Genomic DNA, 7,921 nt, shown 5'->3' on the forward strand with positions numbered 1-7,921 from the left:
AACTAATTTTAGTTATTTTATTCCTCAATTCGTCTTTGGTCAAATATAGAATACATGTTTAATGTAGCACTTACAATTTGTTGCTTCTATGCATTTATTAGTTAAATGCTTTGTCTTTTATTCAACATGTGCTATATATATTTAAAATGAAACCCCTTAAAATCAAGAGGGCTCCGCGACCCCCTGTGGATCTTTGGCGACCCATAAGGTGGGTCCCGACCCATAGGTTGGGAACCACTGTTCTAGATTGTATTTGGTCTCAGAGTACTCTCTAAGAGTGAACTAACACAGCACTATTTTACTCTGTACAGTACACTGTCATAAAGATTTTTTGAAGGTCCTATTTTTTTTCAAGACTTTTGACGTGGCTCATTTTACATGTTAACTAGTCCCAGTGTAAACCTGCATCCTTTTAAACTGAACTGGGTGGATTTTGTTTCTAACACAATTATCGTCCTGCATGGTGCAAAGAAACCCAAGTCCCCCTTGTGCTCGCTTGTGCTTGCAGAGTTGCCAGATGAGGCTGAAGATTTCTAGCCCAAAAAATGCTCAAAACCCGCCTGGAAGCACTAAATCCTGCTCAATTGTATTGATTTCTATGGCTGTAAATTGGGCTTTTTCTTTCTTTCTTTCTTTCTTTTTTTAAGTGCCATTTTTACCTGTAGGCAGCCATCATAAGCAGCCCAATTGGGGGGAAACTGCCCAATCTGGCAACACTGCTTGCTTGCACACTGTGTGAAAGAAGCAGCTGTTGGGGAGTATGGCTCTGGAGGACAATACAGCTGCTCTCTCTCTCTCTCTGTGTCTCTCTGTGTCTCTCTCTGTCTCTCTCTGTCTCTCTCTCTCTCTCTCTCTCTCTCTCTCTCTCTCTCTCTCTCTCTCTCTGTGGTCCACCAGTTCCACTCAGGCTCCCATGAGGTGACTGTGACCCAGGCAGTGATGCCGCTGCTTACACAGGATGTGCACTTGTATGGCTAGCACTCTCAGCATTCATCCACAACCTGGAAAGTGGCACAACCAGCTAGGTTGTACAAAGGTGACACGTGCAGGCAACAGCATTGAGTTCACAGGCCAATGCAGCCAGCGTTTCTAAGGCCAACAAAACAGTATTGGCAATAAAGTTACAGTTTTTGCTTTTGGTCCCAAAAGACACTAAGAATGCCTCTGACATCACATGCCCTCAGCATTCAAGCCTGCAGGACTCGATTCAAATATTCATAACCCAAGTGGAATGGCATACAGGCTTGCCAAGTAGGCCTACAACATAAATATAAATTCAAAAGAAAAAGAATGCTTATGAAAGCCTTGTTTCAACCTGATGTCTGCTGAAGTTCTGACTAAGATTGCATCCCATTTACAATGCTTAAGACACTGGGACTGGAAACATGTTTGAAGCCACACTAACACTTGTTTGCATGTGGAATGGCTTTCATTTGGGTTCACTTCAGTCGAGAACAGTCACGAGGTGATGTGAGGATTCCAGAAGACGCCTCCAGATCCTCCCAGACGGAGTTTACTGAAAAACACTTCCTGACACCCCAGCAGAAATTATATCAACAACTCACCTCAGAAATCACAAAAAGTTTATTGGATTTTTACTGGGGTGTAGTTTTATTGCCTTCAGGCATGCCTTGCCACTGCCAGACCCACAGGGATATTTAAGGAGAATCTCCTCTTATGTGTCCGTCATCTTCACAGTAAGACAGGGCCCTTATTCTGTCTTATGGGTGTATATGTATGATGAATATCAGTTGCAAACAAAAGCCAACATCTTGTCCATGAATTCTGACATTAAAGGCAGCACAGCTTTGTTGTGCATGCTGGTATCATGCACGGTATGTTTCAGCACGGGCCACATGATATTTAATAATATTGGATCTCCAGTAACATCAAATGTCTGTCTAAGTTGATTTTCTGCATTCTCAAAGCCGTGGAAACTGAGAGTTTGGTTACACATGTTGTTGTGGTTTGGAGCAGAAGATGGGCCCCGTGGTTTTACAGTGAAAGCTACAGTTTGAAACATGTTGACTGTTGACACGGACTCGCGCGGTTCGCAGACCCCTCTAGCGGGAAGCTTTCATTGGACACCCGAAAACACACTTGCTCTCAAGGGCACATGGAACTAAGCAGTGGCAGAGCCATTGCAGTCGCAGCACATGTGACATAAAATAACAGCTGCAACAAAACACAATAGGGAAAGTGGACATCAAAACAAAATGGATTAGATGGACCAGAGAGGACCAGACCTCTACAGATCCATCTGTGGTGAAAGATTTGTCAGACGAAGATGAAGATGAAGAATTGTCTTCAGGTGGCAGTGAGCACTGCTATTAGTTAATTCTAAAAGTAGATTTGATCAACCTGGTGTATGCCGAGGTTTAAGGTTCAGTGTGTCATTTTAATGTTAGAAATAAACTACGAAAAAGATTCCACATTGCATATTTAATGAAAATTGCAAACTCGTCAGCATAATAGTAACTATAACACACAGAAATGAAAACAGAGGAGTTGCATCTGTAGTACTTTGAGACACATGTTGAACCACACATTTACAAAGATTAGCAACAGCTAAAGAGTTTAAGTTGGAGTAGTCATTACATTTAACTACATCCGATCTCTCTTTCTTTCCTTCTTTCTTTCCTTCTTTCTTTCTTTCTTTCTTTCTTTCTTTCTTTCTTTCTTTCTTTCTTTCTTTCTTTCTTTCTCTTTCTTTCTGTCTGTCTTTCTTTCCTTCTTGGCAGTGTTTCTAAAAGTACAGTACTCTCCCATGCGATCCCTCACACTCTCTGACCCTTCTTCCTTCAGGCCTTCAAAGTGTGCGCGTGTCTGTGTGTGTGCGCGCATGCATGTGTGTGTGTGTGCGCGTGTATGCATGTGCATGTGCGTGTGTGTAAAGTAGAGCAGTGAGAGAGAGAGAGAGAGAGAGAGAGAGAGAGAGAGAGAGAGAGAGAGAGAGAGAGAGAGAGAGAGAGAGACTTCCAGAGTGTTTAGTAATCAAGTGTTTACAGCGCGGCCATTTTGACCCTGATAGGGGTGGGATGTGTGGCCCCCGGGGGAGGCCGGGACTGGCACCCTCCCATCCTGCCAAGTGAATGAAACCCAAATGGCAAGATTTCCATCTAGAACACACACCACCACGCCACGACTCTCTGCAGCAGGAGCTCTGCCAAATATCATAGTAATATGCTGCGCGGCGCGGTGCAGCACAGCGCAGGAGTTTTGCCAAATGAACTCCATACCCGGAGTCGGAGCTCCCCTCCTCATTCCAGCATTGTGCTGCGCTCTTTTTTTTGGCCAGCGGGATTGTGCACGCTCGTTCGCTCCCTTGCTGCATTGCACTGCACTGCACGGCCTGCATGCATGGCGAGCAAATTGTTCCCAGCTCAGCTCAGGTCACCAAATGGGTGTTTAATCGGAGGGTCCAGATGTTCAGCACTGGCTGCAGCCTCTTTTTTTGTTTATGGTTGTGTTGTGTTGTGTTGTGTTGTGTTGTGTTGTGTTGTGTTGTGTTGTGTTGTGTTGTGTTGTGTGTGTCGTGTCGTGTCGTGTCGTGTCGTGTCGTGTTGTGTTGTGTTGTGTCCTGTGTAGTGCTGCGCCATGCCCAGCTGTAGTGTGTGTGTGTGTGTGTGCGTGTGCGTGTGTTTGTGTGAGTATGTGTGTGTGCGTGTGCGTGTGTGTGAGTATGTGTGTGTGTGTGCGTGTGCGTGTGTGTGTGTGTGAGTATGTGTACGCAGAACAAGAGCACTTTGCGTGGTGTAATAAACAAGTGTCTCATTGCTGGTTTGTGTCGCGTGAGCCATTACCTCTTCATTAGGCCATTTATCCAAGACATAACAAGGCCGGCCGGCCAAGTGATGACAGCTTATTCACCTTTTCAGCACATCAATTATGCCCACATCCAGAAAGGCTCTCTCTGTTATATACAGTATGGCCTGGGTTGATTTCCTAAATTGTAAACGCATGACAAGCCAGCAAGCATGAATCCTTTAACACATTGTGTCCTGGAGACACACATATGCTGCATTCAGGTTCTTGAGATTTGAGCTGTTTTAATAAAAAATGTGTGTAAGTTGAATGCTGAATGAACACATTCTAAGGCAAAACGAGGGTCCTAGCTTTTAAATGCAACTCATTTAATGTTTGTATGTGCTTCGGAGGCTGAGATATTTAGCATTTAATAGGCAGAGGGCACCCTTTCCCAAAACGGGCTAAATAGGCTTTGAACGTTGGAACACTCACCTGATATATCATTGCAATAATGACCAGGGCAAGAGAAAGCCGCACGACGACGCCGTAAACAGCATTGTTATGGTGTTAAAGCCATGTGGACGACTTGTGCCTTGTGTAAGCTAGCTGCTCGCCTGAGAGCGCTTCAATAACATGTCAAGCCCCACATTAGAGGTCGAAAGGCTGTTACGCAAGAGATTCATGAGGTGACGACAGGTGGCCACAACACGTGTGCAAGTGATGGTTGTTTCTGTGAAGGGGGAACGTTAAGGAAATGTTCTCGAGATGTTCTCGAGATGCTCTCCATACCCATTTTCTCAGAGGACACAACAGATAGCACCTTCCAATCGTGTCTTCGCGGTGTCTCTGGACACCGTGTGTGTGTGTGTGTGTGCGCGCGTGTGTGTGTGTTTACATTTGTCACTCCTTATCAGCCCTAACAGCGATACTTCTTGGTAGACGATGCTGTACCAGAACATGCCAAATCCAGTGTGTGTGTGTGTGTGTGTGTGTGGGTGTGCGTGTGCGTGTGTGTGATGATGATGATGATGATGAGGTCATGGTTTTGAACACGTGGGTTGCCATATGCACTTCCACATTAACTCTGTCTCTCAATGTTATGACAACAAAGGCCTCCCATCCTAAGAGGTCCCACACACTCACGTCTGCACCTCAGAATCTAATTACCGAAAGACATAAGAGCAGGCAAGCTACTCGCCTCTCTCTCTCTCTCTCTCTCTCTCTCTCTCTCTCTCTCTCTCTCTCTCTCTCTCTCTCTCTCTCTCTCTGTCTCTCTGTCCCACTGGGGTTATCCAATGCCTGGAATATTATGTTTTTGCAGTTGAAATAATGGTATTTGTAGTTGCCACCGATAGGTTAGTGACCTTTCACTTAAAACCTTAACGACTGCTATTACATGACTGCTTAGGTATGCATGTATCAGGCAAACAGACCGATCAGGTGTTTCAACTCACCACAGGGAATTCAGCTGTTTCGGTGACATTATCCACATGATGTATGTGTATACTGCACCCTGTGGGAACAACAAGGGTTTTGTTTACCTTGTAATATCTCCTCCTATTACACCACTGCTTGCCAGAATATTTAAGCAGAACAACATATACCTTCCCTATTCATTCTACACTACTGTGTGCTTGTTTATAGCTACATATGTGTAAATTTGCCTGTGGCTCCTTTTTGGCTTGTTCGTGGTATTTTAACACTGCTAGCCTATTTCTTATCAGATGAACTCCCAGATACCACCTTGCACCGTTACTCGATCATTTGCTTTGGGGTTAATCCCAGTTGACAGTTCGAATCATGCGGCTATATGAATGCACGCCTTTCAGGAGACTGCGGTAGATCAAATTCTTCTCCACGCTCAGACCTGATTTTTAATTTTTTTTACGTAAATGCACCTAGTGTGCAAAATAATTTAAAACATCAAGCAACTATATGAAAGGGGAAACCTTCGCTTGGCAGTTGCCTCATCCTGTACAAAATGTGCCTCCTCACAATCACACAGCATTCCATGACATGCATCTACTGAGGAATGAGGGAAAACAGGGGAACAGAAATACTAGAGCGCTCACTCCAGACAGACTCCACAGTGAAGACAAGACTCCACTGAGTACGAGTCGAAATGTGAGATGCTGCATTTCTATCAGCCCCTGACGGTGGCCTCCTACGCCCATTCATAGCCCAAGTGCCATTGATTAAGACTGCACGCAGCAAAAACAACAACAACAACAAAAACAGGTTGTCAATATTCCAGAGTAAACGTTCCTAACTCCAGATAGAGTATTTACACGTTCACAATGTACAGGCTTTCACTACAACAGTGTGGAGAGTCAAATCACTCCAACAGGGGAGTCAAAACTCGCGGCATGCAGAGCAGGGGCGCCGCAAGAAATTTTGGGTCCCATGAAAATTTCAAATTTTGGGCCCCATTAAGGGCCCCTGTCAGTGCTGTCAGTGCTTGGGCCCTTAGAATCTATAACCCCCCCCCCCCCCCCCAACACAGTGACCCTGAGTACATTGTACTCCAAACACAACTTCGATGCCTTTTTTGACAATGACAATTGAACTTGAATCTTGAACTGCACCACACGACAGATGATTTCTTTACAGAGTAAAATTAACTCTGACAATGTTCAACTGACCAATGACCGTAGAGTTACATTAACTCTATTCCAAATATTATCTGAAACAGACGTAAATTCAACTCTTAAAGAGTTATATTGGCACCCCATTTTTCTGTGTACTCATACTGTGTACTTATAACGTATAGGCTATATTTTACAGTACACATTGTACAGTATAATATTATTGTAGCCACCTTGGATACAAATGCATCTGCTAAGTGCAATGTAATGTATAAAATTTAATGTTATGTAACATAATGTTAACGAAATGAACACAGACCCACCACACCGTGTCACACCGTGGGATGAAACGTTCATCACCCAGTGGCGGCGCCCACAGTAACTGTATATCTCTCTTTCCAAACAGGAATTGGTGCTTCCGTGTGCCTCCGTGTCTTGTCTCTCTCCCACCCAATTATCCAGCCGAAGACGACAGCAGCAAGGCAGAGAGAGAGAGAGAGAGAGAGAGAGAGAGAGCACTTTGTTTGGGCAGGCCGCCCGGCGGAGCAGCAGAATGACGATGGTCAACGATAAAGCTTGGTGGCCGTGGGACAAGTGGCCAGAGATGCTCTCGAGATCCTGTGTGTGATGAGGTCCCATGAGGCTACGAGACCTTGTCATCGTCCCTCTAAGCACCCCCCGCCCCCCCCACACACACACACACACCCTGAAGCTAGACATCTCCCTATACCCAGCCCAGACCGACCAGGTCTTTGCGTCTTGCCATCACAGGAAATGGACGTGACACCAAGGAGGACGACACAGAAACGGAGGCAGGTCTCTGGAGGCAGTCGGGCAGGGAGAAGAAGGCAGATGGGACAGGGGTGGGATGGGATGGAGTGGGGTGTGGTGGCTTGGCGTGAGGTGGGTGGGGTGGGGTGGGGTGGGGTTGGATTGGTTGTGGGCGGAGAAGGCCACAGAGTGCATGTAAATATTGAGGTGACAGCCCTGGACAATTAGGAGACGAATCTCATGGGAAACGGAACCTAACAGCACTGGACTGTTGCCTAGAAACAGAGCCAATGAGTTGTGGTCAATGGGTACATGCGAAAAAAATAAATTAGCATTTATTTTGTTATGGGAATTAGATTAAAATTGCAAATACAGGATGTGCTTGTCAAATCCTCTTTTCCTGCCTATGTTCCTGTTTACCTGCTGTCCACATTAACAAATCCATAAAGCACAAAAACAAATCCATAAAGCAAACTTCCATTCCCTCTATTTGACTTTGACTTTTTGGTTTTGTCTAATTGGAAGTTAGTTTTTTTATTTATATTGCATGTAGACTAAATATGCTTACATCTAGATAGTGTATAAATACACTAAAAATATATTTTGGCAACGGATTACTAAGCCTTGACCTCTGTGGTGTTTGTGGTCCGTCTGTAGACGGATGGTTGAATGGGACTGGTGGTTGGCCACCTGCTTGTTGCTGTTGTCTCATCCAACATGTGGACTTTTCCCTCCGGAGTCATTCTCAAGATTTCTCAGAGGAACAGAGAGAGCAAAAACTAAGCCAAAAAGAAAGAAAGAAATGGGGAAAAAACAGA

Source organism: Engraulis encrasicolus, chromosome 14, assembly GCF_034702125.1.
Source record: "Engraulis encrasicolus isolate BLACKSEA-1 chromosome 14, IST_EnEncr_1.0, whole genome shotgun sequence".
Lineage (NCBI taxonomy): Eukaryota > Metazoa > Chordata > Actinopteri > Clupeiformes > Engraulidae > Engraulis > Engraulis encrasicolus.